This window comes from Notechis scutatus, chromosome 2 (assembly GCF_049901735.1).
Source record: "Notechis scutatus isolate UNSWTSFEM ecotype Mainland chromosome 2, rNotScu1.2, whole genome shotgun sequence".
Taxonomy (NCBI): Eukaryota; Metazoa; Chordata; class Lepidosauria; order Squamata; family Elapidae; genus Notechis; species Notechis scutatus.
In genome coordinates, this window is record NC_142010.1 from 83,082,933 (window position 1) to 83,109,086 (window position 26,154).

Here is a 26,154-nt window from a genome sequence, read left to right on the forward strand (position 1 = left end):
GTAGCAGCTGCTCTGATTCCTTTTGTCAACTGCCTCTTGAGTTAAAGCCAAAAGGTTATTGGCAAAATATCAAGACTGTTCTGTGATTGGGTTTTGATTGATGGCTGTCTAAGAATGTGGAAAGAGTCTTGAAGTGCTGAAAAACAGAAGCCACCCCATTTTTTCCTATTCAATGTGCTTTTCTTCTCTTACAAGCAAGAGGTTGCAGTTGGTAGACTGAGAGTCTGTTATGGGGTTAGGGGAGACACAGTGTTTCAAATTTCCTTTGTACAAAACTATAGTCCTTTAATACTAATTGGTAATGGTCAGATGTTGGTTGAAAATCAGCAGACAATTTAAGGTTAATTTTTCAGTTGTGTTTAACAGATGTTCTTGTCAAGTTACAGGTTGAACAATATGTCTGTTTTTAGCAACACTTGGTTCTCAGGGTCAGGCTATCCCATTATTTATTTGTGTCAGAAGCACTTTCAAATTATAGACATAAAATATTCAACATTTAAAAATAGGTCATAGATATATAGCACATGTAAAATGCATGTAAAATAAATAGGGTAAAACTAAATTACATTCACCCAGTAGTGGGCCACATCAACAGCATTTTCTTTTGCCAGCATTAGATCTTCCTCCATACATGTTGAAGGACATCATAAGCACTATAGCATATGTAAGATGGATTGTTCTCCACATTCATACAGAAAATATCCCATACTTTAATCTCACAGAATACAATTATTTCATATTAGAAGCTTCTTGTAGGGCCCTATGTGCTTAGTTTCTACTTTTTTGATAGTATGGAGTAGTTCATGTCTACAAAGTTGAGGTTCATAAGTAAGCCAGAAAACTAGAATAAAAATGATATACACTACAGTAATAGACAAGTTTTTGTTAAGTATGGAGAATAATGGAGACCAGACATCTGACCAGTGACTTCAACTCTTTAATAACAGTCTAATAACCAATAAGAATAGTCCAAATAGTGGCCAATCAGGGACTAGTTCTGGCCCAATCCAAGTTGTTGTATAAGGACCAATCAAGTGTGCAGGTTTTCAAACCCTGATTTGCATTTAAGCTATTAACTTTTATTGATTCACAACAGTTTTGATACCACAGTCTGCATCTGCTGCTTTACATATAAGTACACATTTCCATTAAACCCCTTTCTTAGAAAAACTAGCATTGAACAATGACTGATACAATTACGTTTTATAATTGATCTCCTGGCATTCCTGAACTGCCTAATCTATCTCAATTCTTTATTAAATAGAGCAATACTATTTCCAGTTTTGTTTGCATAGCATTTTGAATTAAACCACATAGTACAATATTCCTTATAATTGAAAGGTTCCATCATGAAAAAAAAAACCCCATCATTTGCCTGTTCTTGCGAGAGGTACTAACAAGGAAGTGAAAAATAATAAACTATGACTGTTGTTGATCAGGCTTTTATTAATTTCAAGGGAATTTTCCAATCTTTTTTTAGAATGCTTTGCCGTACAGGATAAAAATGAATACTCAATAACTGAGAGCCAGTTTGATGTAATGGTTAAAATATCTAGTTCTGCCTTAGACACAAAGTTAGCTGGGAACCTGAGGAAATCATTTTTGAAAATCTTGTCAAGAAAACTGCAGACTTATCCAGGCAGTCTCCAGGAGTCAATATTAATTCAACAGTATACATACATGTATACACATACACATGAACATACATATAAATTATTCATTAATAATAGCATTTTAATCTGACACACTTATTATTGAAAGTCTGAAAGCTTACATATAGTTATGAGAGCATGCCTTTAGTATTGAATAAAATAATGAATCAAAAGAGGATGTGACTAAGTAGCAGAAATATAGGCATCCCAAAGGTGCTTTTTCAAGAGACAACTGTTTGTCTTTTTCCGAAGACATTTTGCTTCTCATCCAAGCAGCTTCTTCAGCTCTGAAATGTCTTCAAAGAAAAATGAAGAAAGTCCAGTTGCCTCTTGAAATAGCACCTTTGGGACAACTATGACCTGGATGACTGAGGCACTTTGAAAGTATAATTATGATATAGCCATGGTAGAGGCTATTGTGAGAAGGTACACTTTCATGTCTCTACTATCACCCTTAATATATTTCTGTCAGGTTTTTGTTGAACAATTAAAATTATTGTTTTTACATGGCTGTTTACAAAAATAAATGTTTCTTACCAATTCTTAAAAGCATTGGTATTATGCAGATGTCAGCCTCATCTGGGTACTGGATAGTCTTGCAAACAAACCATGTTACTCACAGTTTTGTTGGTGAATATTATGGGTTTATTTTCACAAATCCACCCCTGATAGGCAACAATGGAGATCCCAAGTATCTCGGCACTCTTTATAGCAGCAGCCCACCCACCAAACCTAACATTCGCACATTAACCTAATCATCCCCTGCGCTTCCTCCTTGTGCCTACATACGCTTAATCACAGCTCCTAACAGCCGTCCATTAACCTAATCATCCCCTACGCCTCCTCCCCGTGCCTACATATGCCTAATTATCACAGCTCCAAACTAGTCCACCTTCCCCCCTCAGCAAACATGCCAGTGTCAAAAACTCAATGCCAAAAGTAAACATAGATAACACATTGTTCTCCGACCCCTGTCAGCTTTGAAAATGCTGCGGAGCAGCTAATTCATCCTCCACCTGTCAGCTGGCTGTAGAAGAGGCATGTAGAAGCTCTCTGATAATGTGTCAGGCTGCAAGCATGTCCCACGGAACCGGCATACTGCCTGAGCTCGACAGCAGACCTTGTTCATGGTACTCAGCCATTATACATGCTGTGCTGTGCTCTTGGTTTTCCTCCACCTACATTCATTTTATGTAAAGTATGAGCAGTACTGCCTCAACAATCTACAGTGAAAGTACGTGATGATGTGAAAATTTTTTATATGTAATATAAAGTGCTTATTTGCTCATGTAATATATGAACAATAATAATTGGAGACCAACAGCTCCCTCAAACAATAGTCTTATTTCAGACATTTTTTTGTATTAGCAGTGTTAAGCCTTACTTGCAAAAACAATTAATAATATGAATAAAATGATTTAAAATCAGCAGTGACTGCAGATGACTAACTATAGTGGCTAACTAGGTCTCTGGTTCTAAATTCTTTATAAAGGAACCCCAGGTTCCAAAGAATTAAGAGGTTTTTTTTAAATTTAACAACAACTTCCAGAGAAATGAAAACACAGATTGTGAGCCATCAATAATTTTAGAGTAGGAAGCTATAAATAATGCTGTCTTTCAGCATTGAATTTTAATGATAAATACTAGCAAGGAAAGGAAACAATTTTCCCCCATCCTCAACATTTGCAGTTGTAAGTCATATTTTGCTGCATTGTGTTTGCTTCCATAAATCACTTTTTCCCAATACAATCTGTCAAAGTAAGCACTTTTGAATTGTAGACAGCAACACAAACAGTAGATTTGAAGAAATTCTTCAGTGCCAGTCTGAACTTTGCCTCTCTGTAATCAGAAAGTGTTTGAGGATTTACAAGCACTGGCACTGAAGTCAAGATTGGTAAATATATGGTTGATCACAGCTAATATCCCAGGGAATTTGCTAAAAAGATCAGGAGATACATGTTATATTAATAGACTTGGGTCACTTGTCTGCCCCTCAACTCTTCCTATGACAATATCCTATCTAAAATAGGCTGCATTTAACAAAAAAGCAATATAAACAAGTACAGGTAGTCCTTGACTTACAACAGTTGGTTTAGTGACTGTTCAAAGTTACAACTGTGCTGAAAAAAGTGACTTATGATCACTTTTCACATTTATGACCACTGTAGCATCCCCAAGGTCCTTTGATTAAAATTTGAATGCTTGACAACTGACTCACATTTCTGATTGTTGCAGTGTCCCAGAATCATGTGATCACCTTTTGTGACAAGCAAAGTCAACCGGGAAGCCAGATTCACTTAACAACTGTAGTATTAACTTAACAACTGCAGTGATTCACTGAACAAATGTGGCAAGAAAGGTCATAAAATGGGCAAAATTCACTTAACAACTGTCTCACTTAGCAACAGAAATTTTGAGGTCAATTGTGGTCGTAAGTTGAAGATTACCTGAACTTCATTTTTATATTGTTTCATATCTCAGGCTAACTTAAAATGTGGAGCATTCTTGGTTTAGTCAAATCAAATCACTTTTCTATATAAACCATGATATCAGACTCCAGTCCCGACAACGCCTTGAGGTGCGGCGCTCCGTCGTCCTGCTGTGCCAAGTGGAGGTGGCATTGCAGATGAATACTGGGCTGCCACATTGCGTTGCCTTCATACTGATGTCCTGCCTGCGTCCCCCTGGCTGAAGTTCTGTGCTTCCCTGGTGGCTCCTGTCCTTTCCTGACAGCTCCGTTCCTCCCCACAGCCGTCATGAACAGTGGCGGTGATGCGGCCGTGCTTATACGGCCATCGTGCTCATCTTCCCTGCTGGGGTCTTGCTGGGAGGGAGGAGCGAAACCAGATGCTGCAGACTGTTTAGAATATAGACTTGTTTCTTTAAGGCAGAGGTACGGGGTGGAGGAGTGTAAGGATGATTGCAGGGCGCGTGGATGTAATGATAGGGTTGTTATATGTTTATTGGATCACCTGGTGTAATAGGGTTATTGTAAATTACAGGGTTATGCTGTGTTAATTGTTATAAAGTCATTGTGGGGAGGTGCTTGCTCTCAACGCTGACTTTGAACAGATCATTGTTACTGTCAATACTGAATGTCATCTGGAGATTCTACATTAAACCTTTTTCATCATGTTTCACTGACTTGTGAATAACGTGATTTGTGGTAAATGTATCCAGTGCTTAGCAGGCTGTGACACATGACTTAGTTCAGTCACTAAGTCATGTCTGACTCTTCACAACCTCAGACCATAGCATGCCAAACCTCCTGTCCTCCACTGTGTCCCCAAGTCTGCTCAGACTCATGCCCACTGCCACCAATGACACTATCTAACCATCTAATCCTCTGCTGTCCCCTTCTCCTTTTGCCTCCAGTCTTTTCCAACATCAGGGTAGCTTGGTGTAAACACATTATGGTTAAAGAAAACATGACCTTTTCATGAGAATACAAGTTTCACATGAAAGTAACAGGTTTATTTTGTGTTGAATTTCAGGAGGTTTTGGGAATAGTAACAAAAATGATATTAAGTTGTGGTTGTCACAAAATCTAGTGACACTAAGCTCTTTCCTAAACTCTAGCATTTCACTCCTATACTAGGACTTATTTGGAATTAAGTCAGCTGGAATTAAACTGGCAGTTCCACACACCTTTTCTCCTGGTGCCAATATTATTCTAGGAACTTGTTTTGCATGACCAATATCTTTCTGTAATGCTTACTAAGAAATAAAACCCATTTGGCAAATGTCTATTCATGTGGGCATTGGCAAATAAGAGGTGGGAGGTATACTGTGGCAGAAAAAGATAGTGATTTAAAGTCCTGGTTTGTCTGATAATCACTAATTGACTGAGTTGAATTGATTGAATAAAAGGAGAAATAGATACATGTGCTGAATATGACATAGATACATTCCAAGTTCATGAAAAGGCTTGGGGCGAGGAGTCAGTGATATGTAGAAGGGGAAGAGCAAAAAATAGCTTAGACCTCAACCAAAAATTATATTCTTCCCCAAGATTTTGCTTGTGGAATCAGGACAGACTCCTCTTTTCTTAAACAATTCTTTCTGTATCATTGTCCAAGAAGTGATATAACTAATTAGGTATCAATGTGGATGGCCTCTAATCTACTTGCTCAATGTAAATCATATGAAGAACCAAGGTAGATACTTTTCAGAGTTTACTGAAATGTTAGATAACTGCAAGTTACCACTTAGATGTACTTAAATGTATTTTAGCTTTTTTCAAGAGTGGCAGATGGTCACATTATCCAATCTAATTAGTATTACCTTTTGTGTTCCTCTTGGTTGTCACAAATTCTAGTGACACTAAGCTCTTGACTCAGCAGTACCTGCTGCTATCCTGTCCACTGTTTTATTCAAGTGATTTCTCCTTTTGGAGCAGTTTTGCCCTTTTTATTTTCCTATATGCTGATTAGCAGTTTTGCCGGATTACTCATTATTATTCTGCCTTTAATGGGTGCTTCACTTATGTTCTGATTTTGCCCTATTTTTCAACTAGTGAAATAATCCTGTTTCAATTTTAGACTAGTCATTAATGTTTTTCAGAGTTCCATGGTTGCATAAAACTGAACCAGTTCCTCTTTGTGGTGTATCTGAGTCTAGGCTCATAGCCATCCAAGACATTTTATTGCTTCAGGGAGAAAAAAAAACCAAAAATCTCACCTTCAATAGATGGAATTCACTGGTATAATTCAAAGTATAGCATTCTTCATTGCACCTGGATGTTACAGGCTACCTTGGAGGCATATGATGTCTTCTCTGCTTTCCATTCTTTAGTAGTTGCTGCCTAGTGAGTCTGTATAATAAACCTGTCTAATGATGGGATTGGTTCCCACAGATCAAGTGGGTGCCATTTTCTACCAGGCTGTTTCTTAAACTCTAGCATCTCACTTATGTTCATTTTTTTTTTAAAAAAGGAAATCAATGAAATATTGAAATAGACAGGAATCTTTAAAATATTCAATTTACTTCCTATTGGATGAATTAATGTTTTCTGCTAAATTTCATATTTTAGCTTTCTTTTCCATAGTGCTTTGCAAGACATAGTGAGCCCAACATGCTATACCAATGGTGACCTATCAAAGCACCCATTCAGTTGACTTATTAACATTTTTAGTGTCCAGTCTGCATATTTATTGTGAATCTGAAAAAAAGTTACTGACTTTTTTTGCTGATGTCAATGGAGGGTATTTGGAATTCTAAAGGATGACCTGCACCTCAAACAAACACACAAACAACATATGGCTAAATAATTGTACTCAGTTTCTCAGTCTCTGCAAATTGCAGTGGCTATTTGTCAGCGAAGCTGCTAGATGTGTGACTCAGAGTCTTTGGGCATAATTATTTATTTGTTCTTATTTTGCTTGTAGACATTCAAGAAATTGATGTCAGAAGATGATTTTTTTTAAGCCAGTCAGCCAAGAAATGATCAAACCAATCTTTCCATTGCTACTTATCTAACTCTAACAAATTGTATTTATTTGTAAGTTTACCAGCAGCCCTTTTCAGACTGAACTGTGCTGCTGAATGTGTGGCTGACAGCTTCAAAGCCTGATTTCTTAAATATGTTTAAAGCCAGGAAAACATATGCTGCAATTTAACTGTTGAATATCTAAAATGAACACATGCCCATTTTAACAAGTATTTGTAATAAAGTGTTATTTGTTTTCTGGATCGAGTCAAGGGGATATAGGATGCCACCTGACCTTGATATCTCTAGTTGGCCTTGATGTCTATGACAGGAGGCCTTCCTGTAAGCATCTGTTGTATGGTAATTTCATCAGAAATGATGTGTGATACTCCCATAATACACACTAATTAAGATTTGAAAACACTAAGAGTCCAAAAGCTGACATAGTTAATTCCCTGCAACTGTTATGGGGTTGGTGATAGGGAATTAAAATGGGAAAGTTTTTTTTTTTAGGTGAGGAGAAAGAAAGGTAATGTTCTTTCTTCCAACATTGGCTCTAATGTTGAATGGATTGGATATTCATTCTTTCTTTTCTAAAATACTTCCGAACATGTATCCCTGAAGCCATGCTACAAAATTGAAGCAAAATTAATAATAGAGTAGCTTAAATGGAATAGAACAATGAATTGATCCACTTTGTTCATAAAACTACACCATATGCAGTCATAAATATTTCTTTTATTGAAAATGATATGTCATGCCTATTAGATTTTTCATTCTTGCTTAGAAATAAATATTGATTTCATCAAACCATTTCATCAAATCTTTGTTCTTGATATGCTGACATCTGCATATGATAAAATTCCAAATAAAACTCTTTTGCTCCAAAGAAACTGAAAAAGTAAAAAAAGTTTCAATTTTACTGTAAACCTCTTAGAATAAGTGTTGAGAGAATCCATTAGGCCATCAAGTTCCAACTTCTGCACAATCCAAGAATTTAAATTAAACATTCTTAATGGCTGGCTAGCTTGCCCAAACACATTCAGTAAAGCAGAGCACACCACATTTCTGGGTAATTCGTTCCACTGTCAAATTATTCCTACTATTTCTCTTAATGTATAATTGGAATCAAATGTATATATTTTTTGTAAATTAAAATCATTATTCCATGTCCAGTCATTGACCCTCTACTGCATAATACTGCATCCATGCAGGGAAGAAATTTCACATAAAAAGGTAATTGTAGTTGTGTTAGGTTTTTACTTAACATGGTTGAAGGAGGGAACACACTGATACCTGCAGAGCATTCTGAGACCACAGGAATAGTAGGATTGATGACATTCTGAATGATGGGTTGTTCCCAAACATAGCCTTTGGCATACCTATTATTATTAATACATACATCTATTCACATTTTCATTTGTGCATACAATACATATACCAATGAAATTTCCTTGAGATTTCCTTTAGGGGTGACACTTACACTCCTCAGTAATCCTGAACAAGGTTATTGTTTTCCACAACTTGAGAGTGGTCAATTCTCCTCATAGTAAATCTGAAAAATAATGCATAACAACATACTGTTATGATCATTTTAATTGATAGAATTTGTAGAATTCAGCAGGATAAGTTTGATATCTGTGGATCTGGAACATGAACTGAACTGACTGAATTGCTTTATCATGAGGCAGTTGCGCCTCCGTTTCTTTGTGGGGGCGGGGAGAGAAATCACTAATATTTTGTAAACAAGTTAGATTTGCTTAAATCATGATCAGAAGAGGTTTGCTGAATCACAGTATGGCTGCAGGAATGGCTAGCTTAACAAAATACCACTTTAAGCATTTTTTCTCTCAAAGTTTTTTATTTTTTTGTATTTCATAAATTGTCTCTTTTAGTGAACAGTTTGGTTCCAGATTTTTACATTTCCATACAAATATGACCTTAGTTACATCTTCACCTTTCATATTCAGTTTTATATTATATTATACATGTATTTTCTATTAATATCTTAATTTTTCCATTTTTCTTCAAATATTCTCTTATCTTCTTAATACAGATTCTTTATACAATATTTAAAATTATACATTCATTTCATATCATATCATTACATTTATAAATTCTATAAATTTTCTCTAATATTCTTCACATTTATTCCATATATTTCTATTCATGTCTTAACCTTTTCTATTTTTCTTCCAATTATTCTCATTATCCTTTTAATACACATTTCTTTATACAATTTTTAAAATTCTTATTTCTATTTCCTTGTACTTATACTTATATCTGTCATATTTGTAAATTCATCACATATTCTTCATTATTCAAAAAAATCCATTATAACTCCAATAATTAATAAATTCAAAGCCCTCTCCCTTTAATTACTAATTTGAGTGTGCCACCCCTTTATTTTACACATCATTCAATTAGTTCCCCTTGTTCATAATATAGTCATTATTTTAATTATCACTTTAAATTAATAATAATCTCTTAGTTATTACATAATGTATATATACTTTAAAAGGATTCCGCATGGTATTTACCATCTTCTCATTCAGTTATTCTTCCAAATATCATATCATAAAAACTGGTCTTAATTTAATTTAGTTTTTATAACAATCTTCATAGTACTTACATATCTTCCCCTTTTCATTTTTATTCCAATTGTATCTATGTATAATTTAAAATAGCAAATAATCCAATAACAATACAAAAAAAAAAAACATCAGTATAGCCACTTTCTAAATCATTTAACACTTCAAACATATTAATATTACTACCAATTACCTTGCAGAATCCCTTTTTTAAGTCCCTAGCTACCCATTATCTTTGTGTCTCATGACTAAACAATTTCTTTTCATTTTTTTTCAATTCCCATATCCCCTTTTTCTCTGGTTCTTTTTCTTATTGCCTCTTTTCCCCCTTGTTTTCCCCTCCCATTTCTTATTCTGACTTTTATCTCCCTTCCTCTTTAATGCTTTCTTCTGTAATTCCCTTTTTTGCTGTTTCCTTTTTCTTTGTTTGGCTTTCCAAACTTTCCCGTTTTAATTATCTCCTCAAACCTCCAGGGTTCCATTTTCCCCTTTCCACTTCAGTGTTTGTTGTTCCATTTGCTGATGGCAGCTGGCATTTTCTGTAACTGACTCCTCCCTTTCTGGCACTTCTTGTTGTTCTTTGTTCTCCAAAATAGCCATTTCTATACATTGTAAGGCAGTGCAGCACGTTTCTTCTCTTTCCTGTAATATTTCCTTTATATTTCTTAGTTCCAATTTTATTTTTAAAAAAGTTCTACCATTTTATACACTTCTTTTAGTCTTCTTTATTCCTTTCCTTAGTAATTAAGTCCAACTCAGTTGTCCAGTAATTTAATTCCACCAGCGTCTTTGATGTTTATTTCCAACATTAACTGCTATTAAATTCTTTGTTTCAAAAAATTTCCCCAGGTTGTTAAATAGTCCAATGTCCATAAATTCCATTTTAACTATAATTGCCAAACAGTCCTAAAGTATTTTCCCCCACTCTTCTTTAAACTTAGTATTCTTTGTTTCCACTTTCACTTTGCAGGATTCTATTTTATTGTAACAAAGCTCCTCTTATTTTGCAACAAGTTTAATTTTTTCAAGAACCAGACCTCTTTTTTAAAAAAAGGATCACTAATTTTCCTTTTACCATTAGATGGCGCTCTTTGTTATGTCCAATTTCCACCCCCTTTTTTCGTTTTCTTTTCTCCATTTAGGGCTTTTAAGTTTCAAAATTCTAATAAGTCCAAATTTTCAATTTTTAACACATTCAAGTTCAGCAATCTTTGCCTATTTAATGCCAATTCATATATTATCCAATTTAAACATATATTTTCTGACTTCCTCAAGTATAACTCCTTTCAAGGTTCAAAGCCACTTCAAGCTGTCAAAAAAAAAAAAATTCACTTTCACTGGTCACCGCTTTAACTATTTCTTGAAAAATTGTTAATCTCTTAATTCTGGGGTACCTTGTGTCCATTTATTGTGATTCTTTGATCCAGTCTCCACACTTTTCTCTCCTTCTTTGTTCCTGCACACTCTTTGTCCCAGTCAGCTCTTCCTCTTCAGGGTGGCCATTTTGCCACCACTACTGCCATCTTTGGAGGGGAGTAAAATGCCTAGCCAGGGAGGGGAGATGCAACTCCCCTCGACCCAGCTGGCAGTCTCCCCCTTCTTCATCACCCCTACCGAGTGGTTCCAGCCCCCAAAACAGATGGACTGGGCTCTCCAATGGGGTAACATGGTTCAAAGCCATGGATGATCGCAGTCTTCAGTCAGTCTTCGAGGATGGCGCAACCAGAAGGCCCACTTTAAGCATTGATGATGTTGTCCTTGTAATATAACCTATAGCCTCCAGCCACCTTCCTTGCCTTTATATTTTTAATTGGACAGTTGTGCAAATGAAACATTGGAGTGCAGTAGCTCAGCATTTTTTATGTTTAAAGAATGTGAATGAAGCCTATATGGACTCCATTGGCATTTGTGTAAATAGATATGATTGTTTTTCATTTTTATCATTCTGTTCTTTTAATTTTGTTTAAAATTAAAGAAACCAAAGTGTATGATGCTAGTCTCTAATTAGCCATATAGGATCCACTTGGTAAAGTACTTACCTTTTTTTTTGTCTACGGCTTGCAAAAAAAAAGGGTGGGGGGAGAGACAGCCATTTGTCTGAAATGGTATAGGGTCTTCTTGAGCAGGTGGTTTGACTGAAAGGTATCAAAAGTCACTTCCAACTCTGTTGTTCTTTTAACAATTTATTTTTATGAATTTGGCATCACAAATGGTACCATCAGTAACCCAGGAAAATTGCTTAGTAATTCAGGAAAGTAGAGAAAGAGCGAGAAAAGAATTGTTGTCCTTTCCTTACTGTGAGTTTTGCTGTTTCTGCCAGCAAACACAATATTGCTGGAAATCTGATAATGTTATGGTTGTAATGTAACCCATAGTGTGAAGTGTTCCTGAACAATATAGTCAAATTGTAGTATAGGAAGAAAAGGGGTGGGGATAAGATTGTGAATCCTATAGCCAATAGATTGTCTGAATCTCTTCAAGTGAAAAGCACACTCTGTTGCACTGTAAACCAGCCGTTCTTTTGGATTAAGGAACAGTTTATGCCGGAGTGATACCAGCCTCCCCAAAGAGAGAATCAAAATGTTTAAGCATTTAACAAGACAAATAGTACTAATGCAAAACTTTGCCATATACTAATTAATGCATTAATCATTCTGCCCACAAGTCAGGAAACACACACAACCCAGTGCAGATTGCTTTATCAAAAGGAAAAGCAATCATTTTTCTCATTATTTTGCAGCTGCTGTCACATTATAGCCACCCTCTTGGAGTTGCTATTTTAAAAAAAGAAAACAAAAGATTACGATTCAAAAGGGATATTTAACAATGACAAAATAGTAAGAAATAATGTTTACTATTTGAATGTGTAAAATATTGTAACTATTTTTAATACTCCTTATTTTATATTGGTTCATAACTCATAATTAGGCAATCTCATTAAAACCTGTCAAACCTCATGTACAAGTAAGGTCAGGTGCGTCCATAAGTATTTTTTCATTGTTTTTAACCTGAGATCATGATGTTGTGAACAGCTGTCGGTTTCTACCTAACCATCCATTCATGTAACCACCAACCAATGGCTTCTATTAGGCCTTTGAAGACTCCTATTGTATAGGATAATAACTAAGAAACTGGACGATGGATAAAAAAAAAATTCTGCGTGGGATTTTGTATCATTCATGGTTTCAGTAAACAGCTTTAGGCAAATTTATTCTTACTCTCAGATTCTCCAATTTGCAATAAATGAGATGATGATGAATATAATACAATTGTACATAATTGATAAATACATTTTAGGTAGATTGTATGCAATCCATTACAAACTTTACAAAACTTTATAGGAAAATAAATAGTTTTTACATTATAACATGTTAAGAGTGCTCAGTTGCTTTCCCTGGTGAGGACAACTTTATAGAATTCTAGGCATCACCACCACCACCATCATATCATCCAACTAAATTTCCTTTCTTGGTCATATAGAAATCTGATGTTTTTGTACCTTTTACAATTATGAAAACAGTGAGCTTCTTGACTTAAAAGTTATTAGAAAGGTTTTGAGAAAAATACTGAATGATGCTTCTCTTCATAAGAATATTGTGTACTACTCTAGGTACAATACCAGGTTTAGGATGTAGGGGGCTCCTAGGACAATACTGGCTGATGGTGCCACCTTCTGCTGATGTAAAAAATTCACATTTTTAGAATGATTTGGAAGAAGGGAGGAAAGTGGTGCCCCCAGAAGGCCCAGCAACCTAGGCCAGTGCCGGCTTAGTCTTAGCCTAAAGCTGGCTGTGCCTGAGTATATCAGGAACACTGTTTTGAAGATACCAGAGAGTCTGTTTAAAATCAGATTGTTCATACCTTTCCTTCATTTCAGATATTATGAGAAAAATTCATTTGGGATATTATGAGAAAATTTCATTTGCTTGATCAATAACAAGATGAATGCCTACAGCATAATACTTTCTTATACCTACACACCCTTATGAACAAGGAAGAAACTTTTTATTGCCTTTTTTCCTCGAGTGAATAGCTAACTTTTTGTTTCCACATTTCTTCTATCACTTCTAATCTTTTCAGGTCAGGTCTGGTCAGAGTTTCTTTTCTCTCATTGTTTCAGTCTCGCAAAAGGCTCTCACTTCTAACCGTGTGCAGCTGATTTGTGCATATTATGGAGTCCTTGACTTATAACCACAGTTGAGCCCAAAATTTGTGTTGCTAAGTGAGACAGTGATGTGAATTTTACCCCATTTTACTTGTTTTATGAAGATTCTGGCCACAGTTGTTAAGTGAATCACTGGAGTTGCTAAGTTAGTAATGTGGTTGTTAAGTGAATCTGGCTTCCAAATTGACTTTGCTGATCAGAAGGTTGCAGAAGGTTGACCCTGGGCTATTGCAACCATCATAAACATGAGTCAGTTGCTAAGCATCTGAATTTTGATCACGTGATTGTGGGGATGCTGCAACAGTTGTAAGTGTGAAAAACTCATGACACTTTTTTTCAGTGCCATTGTAACCTCAATCACTAAATGAACTGTTGCAAGTGGAGAACTACCTGTATTGACTTCTTCAGAAAAACCTATACATTCCTTCCTTTTGAAAATGAATCCATCTCTTTAAATATTCTTTATTTCCTCAGTATTAAACATTTAAATTCCCTACATTTGAAAGAGCTTTCTGTTACTGCAAAATTGCTCTGACTTAAATGAGAAAATTTTAACCTACTTATTGGAACTATGCTACCATATTTTTGTACAGGGAAGAACATAGTGTATTGCAGTTCTTACCTGATCTGCAAGATGATTTTTAGCATGAAGTTTTGATTCCCCAAGAGAAACCATGTTTGGATCTCAGCATAGAAATTTGAGGGGAGGGGGGAATTGTTCTTAAATCGAAGCTTACATTGCAAAAGTTAATGTCACTGCATGCTTACAATCAATTTAAATGCTATTTAAATTCATTACATAGCAGTAATAAATTTCCAAAAGCAAAACTGTCAAAGGAGCTTTCCAGACCACGAGCCCATCCATTTACCTGGCTTTTAAAATGCACATTTAAATGAATTAGGAATACTTCTGAATTGGTAGCCTTCTTCCCCACCTGATTCATTTATTTAAACAAACAAGTTTCAAGATCAAATCTAACAATCTTAGTTTGCCCTTCTACCCTCAATTCCCATAGTCCTGCAGAGTAATGTAATTTTCCAAACATAGCCAGGAGGTTGGATAAATTCCTTATCTTGCATTACAAGTTGTTCCAAAGAATAAGGATATATACTGAAAAGGCACACCAATGAGCCCCAATATCCCACAGCTCTTGCACTGTAAATATCCTAATTTTCCCCTCAATCACAGAAAATCATGGATGTCATTTTCCTGAGGTACCTGTACACTAAGTCATGTAGAGGTTTAAAGATAATACCCAGCACCTTTAAATCGACCTAGTAGCACATAGATAATAAATGCAGTGATTAATAGCAATAGCACTTAGACGTATATACCACTTCATGGTGCTTTACAGCACTCTCAAAATGGTTTACAGAATTAGCATATTGCCCCCCAAAATCTGGGTCCTCATTTACCGACCTCTGAAGGATGGAAGGCTGAGTCAACCTTGAGACGGTCAGGATTGAACTTCTGGCAGTCAGCAGAGTTAGCCTGCAATACTGCATTCTAACCACTGTGCCACCATGGCATAGGTGTCACATAGGTGTTACAATATTGAACGTACTACTCCCAAGTGGCAGGTAGGCTTCTAAATATTGAGCCAGCTATATCTCCAAGAACAATCTTATATAGAACATGTTACAATACAAAAGACAGCAAAGTTGTGCATCACTGTTGCTAAGGAACCTAGGTGGAAAAAGACCCACAGTTTGTAGTAGCAGAACTCCCAAATCTGGGATGATCCCCACGTTGCATATCTGCTGCTTTGGAGAACCCCGACTGAGACCTAAAGTTGGGCTTTAATCAAGCTGGATCCATCATTGGAAAATGATACTCATGTTTTGTGTTGCATGATTTAAAGTGAGCTTGTTTTGATCTTTACATCCATCAAGCACCAGGTTAGAATGTTTACAGCATTCCCTTTGTTATCCTGGGTGGAGATGTGGAGATGGTTATCATCACTCTGTATTGACAGATTTTATCCCCTATAAACTTCATGTAAATCTTAAACAACCTGTGGAAATCTACAATGAAGAATGATAATTCTTCTAACCCTAACCCATTCTTCCCCAGTCCAATAGCAGTTGGAAGGATTAGTGTCATTGCAATATAGTGCCTCTAAGTTCTAATATTTGCATATTATCAAGAAGGCTGAGATATGTCTGATAGGAGCAGGAAGGCACACTCTCTCTATACAAGACCCAGGAAGGCCGCAGTTTGTCCATGCCTAAACTATCCTGAGTGTAATAGGAAGAAAGGAATCACATTAAAATGGAGCATATAACATTACAATAAAAATTGTCTGCCATATTCCTATTTGCATTCAGCAGTGGTGCTATTCTACTGGTTCAGTCCAGTTCTGGTATACCGGTAGTGCTGAAGATCAGTGGAGACCAAACCAGTTCTGTCTGAGGAGCTGCTGTTGGGCCCATCTGCCTACCCTGGCTCCCATACTGACCTTTATTCCCTGCTTATGAAGCACAGCTGCTTTGCATGGCAAGCCGCACGTCAGCTGCTAAAGCTACAGGGGGAGTGCAGGAGGTGAGGAAGAAAGCCATTGTGAGAGTGCAAAGTGTGTGTTTGGCATGCACGAGCGTGCAAAGTGTGTGCACGTGAGCAAAGCACGCCCACCAAGCCATGCCCACCAAACCGGTGGTAACCTACTTTGAAAGCCACCACGGTTGTTCAGGTACATCTAACAGAAGAACAAATATAACAGTCTGATTGTTATCTTTGCTAAATATTTTTTCCCCCACATATAAGAGAGAAAGCATTTCTCTGCCCTGAGTATTGAACCAATGCATCTTAATAAAAAATTGATTTAATAAATACATAAACAGAATATAATATGCTTCTCTAGATGGTACTTTATAAGACCTTTTGTTAGCCATGTTTGTTCAAACATATCTGTTTCCTATGTAAATGCTCTCTCCAAGCTGTATTATTGCAAACAGGGTCCTGACTTAGTAATTAGAGTCTGTGTTTGTGAAGAAATTTTTAATAATTTAAATCTGTAAATGGTCTAGTCATTTTTTGGAGCCAAGGAGTGAAAAAAGTGCTGCATATTTAGTAATATAATTACTTTTTCAAATAAACTTCATGAGTATTTTATTGTATGCTTAAATACATATTTACTGCACCAAGGCAAACCTGGATGATGAATTCTTACTGTGTTGAATTAATACAAATATTGAAAAGTCCCAGAGTTGAACTCAATTCAATTTCATCATTTCCTTCACTTGTTCTACAAATATACACTGCTCAAAAAAATAAAGGGAACACTTAAACAACACAATGTAACTCCAAATCAATCACACTTCTGTGAAATCAAACTGTCCACTTAGGTAGCAACACTGATTGACAATCAATTTCACATGCTGTTGTACAAATGGAATAGACAACAGGTAGAAAGCATAGGCAGTTAGCAAGACATCCCCAATAAAGGAGTGGTTCTGCAGGTGGTGACCACAGACCACTTCTCAGTTCCTATGCTTTCTGGCTGATGGTTTGGTCACTTTTGAATGCTGGCGGTGCTTTCACTCTAGTGGTAGCATGAGACGGAGTCTACAACCCACACAAGTGGCTCAGGTAGTGCAGCTCATCCAGGATGGCACATCAATGTGAGCTGTGGCAAGAAGGTTTGCTGTGTCTGTCAGTGTAGTGTCCAAAGCATGCAGGTGCTACCAGGAGACAAGCCAGTACATCAGGAGACATGGAGGAGGCCGTAGGAGGGCAACAACCCAGGATCAGGACCGCTACCTCTGCCTTTGTGCAAAGAGGTACAGGAGGAGCACTGCCAGAGCCCTGCAAAATGACCTCCAGTGGACCACAAATGTGCATGGTCAGAAACAGACTCCATGAGGGTGGTATGAGGGTCTGACGTCCACAGGTGGGGGTTGTGCTTACAGTCCAACACCGTGCAGGATGTTTGGCATTTGCCAGAGAACACCAAGATTGGCAAATTCGCCACTGGCACCCTGTGCTCTTCACAGATGAAAACAAGTTCACACTGAGCAAATGTGACAGATGTGACAGGGTCTGGAGACACCGTGGAGAATGTTCTGCTGCCTGCAACATCCTCCAGCATGACTGGTTTGGCAGTGGGCCAGTAATGGTGTGGGGTGGCATTTCTTTAGGGGGCCACACAGCCCTCCATGTGCTCACCAGAGGTAGCCTGACTGCCATTAGGTACCGAGATATCCTCAGACCGAGATATCCTCAGACCCTTGTGAGACCATATGCTGGTGCAGTTGGCCCTGGGTTCCTCCTAATGCACGACAATGCTAGACCTCATGTGGCTGGAGTATGTCAGCAGTTCCTGCAAGATGAAGGCATTGATGCTATGTACTGGCCCGCCCGTTCCCCAGACCTGAATCCAACATCTGGGACATCATGTCTCGCTCCATCCATCAACGCCACATTGCACCACAGACTGTCCAGGAGTTGGGGGATGCTTTATTCCAGGTGTGGGAGGAGATCCCTCAGGAGACCATCCGCCACCTCATCAGGAGCATGCCCAGGCATTGTAAGGAGGTCATACAGGCACGTGGAGGCCACACACACTACTGAGCCTCATTTTGACTTGTTTTAAGGACATTACATCAAAGTTGGATCAGCCTGTAGTGTTTTTTTCCACTTTAATTTTGAGTGTAACTCCAAATCCAGACCTCCATGGGTTGCTAAATTTGATTTCCATTGATAATTTTTGTATGATTTTGTTGTCAGCACATTCAACTATGTAATGAACAAAGTATTTAATAAGAATATTTCATTCATTTGGATCTAGGATGTCTTATTTTTTTTGTTCCCTTTATTTTTTTGAGCAGCGTATTTTTCCTAAGTTTACAGATACATATTTATAAAAATATTTCCTAATTTTCCCTAATCTTATAGAATACACAGATACATACTCACACACACATAGACACAAATAAGCATAATTTTAATTGTATAAAATACAAAATCAACTAAAACATGACGAGAATACACCTGAGTAGGCCCGAGCTCACTTTTCAAAAAATTCCATAATAAAAAGAAAACCCAAAACTGAACAGGAAAAAAGCCTGCCTTGGATTGGACAATGGACTGAAAACTTAAGTGGATGAGACTAAGCAAATATTTGTTTACTGCAATTCTGTGCTTATTTACCTGTCTTTAGTCAGGGCAATTAGGCAACAATTGCCTAATTTTTAGCATGAAAATATTCAAATTAAAATGTGTGTATTTTTTTGGGAGAAGCTCATAGATACCTCTTGAATAGTTAAAGCCTGGCTTGACCAAAGATTTTAATCTACTTTTAATTCATTAAAAAAAGTTAAAATACAAAATTCCAATCTCCTTCAATGGTCTTAGGGAAAACCAATTATCACTTTTCTACTCGGTCAGTTTTCTGCTGTTGTGAAGAATTACAAGCATCAACTTTGGGAAGGCACATGCAATCCACTCAGCTAGTTCAAAGTTTGTAAGATCCATATTTCTTTCAATCTTCTTTACCAAATCTGCCACTTTTAAATCAAATTCCTTTTGTGAATCTGATTTATCTACACTTACCAGCATCTGAACAATTTTTTTAACCATTATAATTTCATCAAACTTCTTTTTAAAAAGCTTTCAACTAAAGATTGCAAGTTACCAAATGGGTTTTTTTTTTTAAATGCCAGCTACATTTGCTTGTCTGTAATCTGATAATTGTTGCTCTGTGTAACTTAGCAACAATAGATAAGAGAACATAGGAACAGAGGCCATTGAATTAATATTCCTCAGAGTGAAAAAATAGATAAAAAAGCAGGGAAGATATTTTCTGGATATTTCAATGCAAAACTAAAAGAAAAAAAATAAGCTTCAAACTTTTTGCAAGTTAATACAATGCAAAATTCCTATGGTGAGAGTCCAGTATAGATGTAAATCAAATGAAAACACTTTCATTATGCGGGAATATACAGTGATTTTTTTTCCCTTTCTGCGGAAGCAAAAGTTATTCAAAAATACAACATAAATCAAAAGGAAAGGTGGAAAAACAGATAAAGTCCAGCAGGGGATTAAAATAGATCAACGCTGAACCAGCCAGTCAATTTTTAAAGTTAAAGAGCAAAGTGAAACAGAAGATTGAAAAAGTGAAGTTAAAACCCACATATACTTAAGAAAACAAACTGCTGAGAGGAAAGATAGATGATTGGGGACTTTCTGACAGCTCCCACTGCAGTCTTCAAGATTCATTTTCCCAGGTGCGTCGATGACTGTCTGGAAGCCATCTTGGGTCTTTCCTAAATGCTCTCATTCAGATCCAGGGAGCGGCACTGCCAAAGAACCAGCTTTGGTAGTAAAATCAGCAAACCTTCAGCAGGAAAAAAGGAAAGTTCCTACTGTTTAGCAGTCATTTTGGGGAGGAGTCCTGAAAGCTAAAAGTTCTGACAACTAAACAAAGCATCCCTCATTACTAGCTATTTGTCCTGTTATCGGTCAAGATCATTTGGTATGTCTTAAGTTACCTACTCCTGAGATGCAGAGACTGCTAGCCTATGATTAGCACTGATGATGTTACGCAGTTGGTTAATGAAAAATCAGATAAAATCAGATGTGGATTGCTGCTTCTACTATAAATTTGTGTAAGATTGCATTCCCCACTAGAGAAAAAGGCATCTGTAGTCTGACTACATTACAGGTTTGATTTTTGTATGGTGTATCTTCTCTTGTGCAGGCAGATGTTAATCCGTGCTGGCACTGAGACAAAATAAGGAATGATTCTGTGCCAGAAATGTTTGGGGAAAGATAGCACAGCAGTTCATAAGTATTGGAAGGATGTATCAATTAGAAGGACTGCTGAGTGAATGCATAGTCCTCACTGAGTGAAAAGGAAGTTGACACCATGGTTCTAGGGTGTGCAATAGAGGGCTGCAGAATTTTCCATTAATTGTGAACATTAATGCAATGGTAAAGTCACTGCTTCAGCAAGCTCTTCTTTTGTTCATTAACATTGCTTTAAATATGATACCAAGAGCCCTTGCAGAGCAGAAGATGATATGTAAACGAGAAGCTTTTAGCCAGCTCCCAATGCAATCAAGTAGCCAAATAGTTTTGGCTTGAGCTGCAGATACTTGGTAATAAGGTTTACTGTTTTTGCATTATGTGTTTCATTCGGCAAATGGCAGGTAGAAATAGCAACGTGGACTAATCCAGTGGGATATTAAGTGCATTCTAGCAATAAGGAATCCTGGATTTCTCTGACTTTGAGCCTGTTGCCCAAAGTGGGCAATGAAGAAAGGTGAATTATGTTGTTTATTCTGTATGACATTAGCATATTATATGTTTGTTTCATTAATTTATATCTTTAGCCAGAGTTAGAGTAAGTATAATTCATCATGGCTGATACATTAGAAAGATTATTGTGTTTATTCGAATCCTCAATAGATTTACCACATCCATGATTTAATAGCTAAAATTCTGTAGGCCATCTTGCTAAACTTCTTGAATTTATGGGCATCAGAAAAAGGATGGTACTATATAAACTAAATGCATGTTCACAGTAGCTAAGAAGTTAAAAAATTAAAGAAATATGAGCAGGAGATAGGAAAGTTTTCAGAATTACTTTTAACCAGGTTCCTGTCTTACAATATACTTCAAGATTTCTGTTTTTAATCTGAGCAGAGCAGAACGATTTTTCCATTCAAAAACAGCAGTAACTAAGTGCTCTTTTTCAATGATATCAATTCATTTTTATTTCTCACTATCTGCATTCTATAAGATCAATAAATTGATAATTCATTACGAAAATAGCAATGCTGAAAAGACTGATCATATCATTTGCATGTGAAAGGAAGCTTTTCTGTCTTGGGAGGCACTGTTTATGGGGAAAAGGTATGTATGAAGAGGAGGTTATACAGTATGTACAGTATATGAGAAGGTGGTTTTTTGTAACTGTGTATATGGAGACTGAGCCTACCTGAACACTTGCATATATGTGTCAGGCTCACGATGGAGATGTTTTGGGAGCCTGACAATCAGGCGTGCTTGTCCTTCATGTCTGCTCCTCACTTGCCCACTGGGGGCTCCTCGTTGCCAGCTGGGGGAACAGCCATCAGCTGTTCAGCGCAGAGAGAGGGTGGACAACGTGCAGAGGATCGGTAGCAATGGACATGTCTGCTATTCTGCAATGTTAGAGCAATGATACTTCTAACTGGGCTTTCAGGGTGGTGGGGGTTGTAGATGATGGTTGTAGATAATGTTTGTTGACATTAGGCGTAAGTAGATGCGGAGTGGAGGCGAAGATAGTAATGGACGGGTGCAGGTCAGCTGGGTGGGGTTGACAAGCAACTATAATAAGCACTGAGAGGCAGTTGCTCTCAGTGCTAGCTTTACTTGGAATTGATCCAGTGTTGCCTTTTGGGACTGTTGTGAGCTTAACTGAGAAAATAAACCCTGATTACTGCGAGTTACCATCATGAGTATTGTGGTTGTTCAGAACAAATCCTTATCTACCCAGCAGGGCTGACATAAAAGCTGGCGCTCCCATTTTACTTAATATTGCTCTTTGAAGTTTGCTCTTTGTAATTTTTTGCTCTTTGAAGTTTTGAAGGAGTGGAAGTCATGGCAGAAGGTAAAGACCCTGGATGGAATGTGGAAGGGGAGGAAACTGAAGTGGCAGAGGAGGTGGTGGAAGATGAAAAGCAACAGTATGAAACGGAAGAAGAAGAGGAGACCATTGAGTCTAAGACTATGAGTAAACCACGGCAGAAGGAAGTTGATGGAATATGGCTAGCCACGCAGGGAGGAGGATGGAGGAGTAATGCCTGTTACCTCCCAGCCTGTAGTGAAGCCAAAAAGGAAAGAGATTAGGCTAAGTGAGCCATTAGGAAAAAAGGTTTGCATAAAGAGGAATGAGGGTTGCAGAGACAACAAAAGGTACAAGCACAAGATTGGAAAGTAGAAAGGTGGCCTAATTTTGAAGAGGGTCAATGGACAGCCCCTGGGAGTGAAACCCTGGAAATGTTGAGAAGACAATTTGGGGATGTTACTTTAAGAGAGACGTTACCTCCAGCCAAAGAAGAGTTGGACTATAGACGTAGTTATCTATCAGTTCGGGATCTTCTATTCAGTTCTAGTCCTATGGGGTTTCAAGACACAAAAGTAGGCAGAGGACTTAAACGTTCTGAGTTAGGAGGCCGGATATGGGGAGGGGTACTAACGTTACTCAGGTGGAGAGTCGTGTTAGGGACCAAGGGGATTATAAATTATATGACCCCTATGAGTGGACCCCAGGGCAGTCTGCTGAGAGGAGTCAGACTTCCCTTTGGTTAGTCATGCCAGACCACAATAGCAGAAGTCCTGTGGCCCTGGGGGTTGCCACCTTAGGGTGGGTGGGGGAGCCCCCCCCTTAAACACAACTTTTGATGAAAGTGCGGATAGAGTGGTCATTTTCCTGGGGCAAATACTAAATCATTTAGACCTGTATGGACACTATTATCCATCTCATTGGGCCATGGTGGCGGCAATAACAAGTGTGCTAGTAGGTGAGGAAGATGAATGGGCAGCCGACGTACACCTGCAAAGATCTGCTGAGCTGGGTGATGTTGGTCTCTTTCTCACTGCCTTATGAGTTAGATTTGAAGATAGGACAAGTGGATAACAAGCTGAGGAAGACGTATTAAATATTAAGCAAAAAGGAAGACCGGCATGTGATTATGTACAAGAATTCTGATGTGTTGCTGGTAAACTATCTGCTTGGCCTGAGAGACTGCTGATACATTTGTTTAAAGAGGGTTTGGACTATGACTTGGGGCAAGCATGTCTTTATCACGCTTTGGCTAAAACATTAAAGGATTGGTATCAGATAGCCATCCAACTTGATGCAGGATTAAGAAGATTAAACATTAAGAGAGGGGGGACCACAGGTATAAGGAAGACTACTGGTCTCATATGTCAACCAGGAATGAGGCGCTCTTCTTCTTTGCCAGTCCAAAGTAGACAAGGGGATTTCAGGTGTTTTTGTTGTAACATGTCTGGTCATAGAGCACTGGATTGTCATATACCACCATTGTCATTGCCACAAACACCACAAACAAGAACAGTTCTAGGTTGGGGTAGTGCCAGACCTTGGGTTTGGAAAACCCATGATGATTCGAGAGGTCTGACCCAGTTGCAAAGCAGTATTGAGACAGATGGATCGAGAGACTCTTCAGTCCCAACAGATGAGTGTGGACCAGAACCCCAACTAGAAGATCCGATGGTAAATAATCCTATATGCCCATTTATAATACTACCACCTCTTACAATACTAGACAACATAGTATCAACAGTAGAGACCTTCAAATTTCTAGGTTCTAATATATCACATGACCTAAAATGGACATCTAACATCAAAAACATCATCAAAAAAGCACAGCAAAGAATGTTCTTTCTGCGCCAACTCAGAAAGCTCAAACTGCCCAAGGAGCTGCTGATACAGTTCTATAGAGGAATAATTGAGTCTATCATCTGCACCTCTATAACTGTCTGGTTTGGTTCTGCAACCCAACAGGACAGACACAGACTTCAGAGGATAATTAGGACTGCAGAAAAAACAGTTACTACCCACCTGCCTTCAATTGAGGACCTGTATACTACACGAGTCAAAAAGAGGGCTGTGAAAATATTTACAGACCCCTCACATCCTGGACATAAACTATTTCAACTCCTTCCCTCAAAACGAGGGAACTGCACTGCACACCAGAACAACTAGACACAAGAACAGTTTTTTCCCAAAAGCCACCACTCTGCTAAACAAATAATTCCCTCAATACTGTTCAACTATTTACAAAGTGTACACTACTATTACTGTTAATCTTCTCACCACTCCTTATCACCCATCCCCTCCCACTTGTCTGTTTCCTAGTATGGTTTGATTGTTGATTGTACTCTATGACTATCATTAAGTGTTGTACGTTATGATTCTTGATTCTTAACGAATGTACCTTTTCTTTATGTATACTGACAGTATTTACATCAAGTGTGTCCAATCACACTTGGCCAATAAAGCATTCTATTCTATTCTATTCTATTCTATTCTATTCTATTCTATTCTATTCTATTCTATTCTATTCTATTCTATTCTATAATTTCAATTGTGGTGTGGAATACACATACGAATATTCATCATGATTCAAGAGGATACATCCTGTATTTCATAGCAGCCTCTTGAAACCCATGGATATGACTAGATTAGAACCCAGGCTTAGAAACAAGCTGGGCATTATGGATTCCTGAACAGGCTGGGCATTATGGATTCCAGAAAACCTTGCACTTAGTTAAGAGACAATTATGGTGGCCTTCTATGAGAAATGATATGGAGAAATATGTCAGAGGGTGTCCTATCTGTGCAACAACAAAAATATGTGTGGGGAAGTCCTTAGGGTTACTGCAACTGGTAGCTGAATCCACCCAACTTCTGAAGAAAAGCTGTTCCACTGTTTAATTGTCCTCATTGTTAGGAAGTTTCTCCTTAGTTCTAGATTGCTTCTCTCCTTGATTAGTTTCCATCCATTGTTCCTTGCCTTGCCTTCTGGTGCTTTGGGAAATAAATTATCCCCTCCATTTTGTGGCAGCCCCTCAAATACAGGAATACTGCTATCACCTACCCACCTCGTCCTTCATTTCTCTAGACTGGCCATATTCAATTCCTCCAACCATTCTTCATAGATTTTTGTCGCCATGCCCTTAATCGTCTTAGTTGCTCTTCTTTGCACTTTTCCCAGAGCTTCAAAATCTTTTTTGTAATGTGGTGACCAAAACTGGTGGTCTTACTAAGGATTTATAAAGTGATACTGATACTTCACGTGGTTTTGATTCTATGCCTCTGTTTATACAATCCAGGATTGTGTTAGCTTTTTTGGCTGCTGCTCCATACTGCTGGTTCATGTTTAAGTGATCGTCCACTATGACAGGGGTCCCCAACCACCGGTCTGCGGACCGGTACCGGTCCGTGGAACAAGTCCTACCGGGCCGCTGGCTTGCTGGGCGCCGTCATCTTGTTTTGATGAAAAAGTGCTTCCGGTGAGCTTTTCCGGGTAGAAAGCTCACCGGAAGCACTTTTTCATCAAAACAAGATGGCAGCGCCCAGCTGATGTCGGTACCAGGCCGTGCCATAAAAAAGGTTGGGGATACTGGGCCGCGGCGTAAAAAAGGTTGGGGATCACTGCACTAGGACATTGCCAACATTACAATACTGTCTTTGAGTGTATCAAATGATTTTTGTTAATGTTATTCATTTGAGCCAGAGTTACTCTAGGTGTCTGCTTGGAGTAATCCCTGCAGTTTTCTTAACGAGAATTTTGGAAGTGCTTTAC

At 37.9% G+C, this 26,154-nt stretch overlaps 1 protein-coding gene across 3 annotated transcripts in view; it reads left to right on the plus strand.

Annotated features, from left to right (window-relative positions):
* Positions 1-26,154, plus strand: part of FSTL4 (follistatin like 4) — a 491,438-nt gene that overhangs the window by 39,199 nt on the left and 426,085 nt on the right. The window lies entirely within an intron of this gene.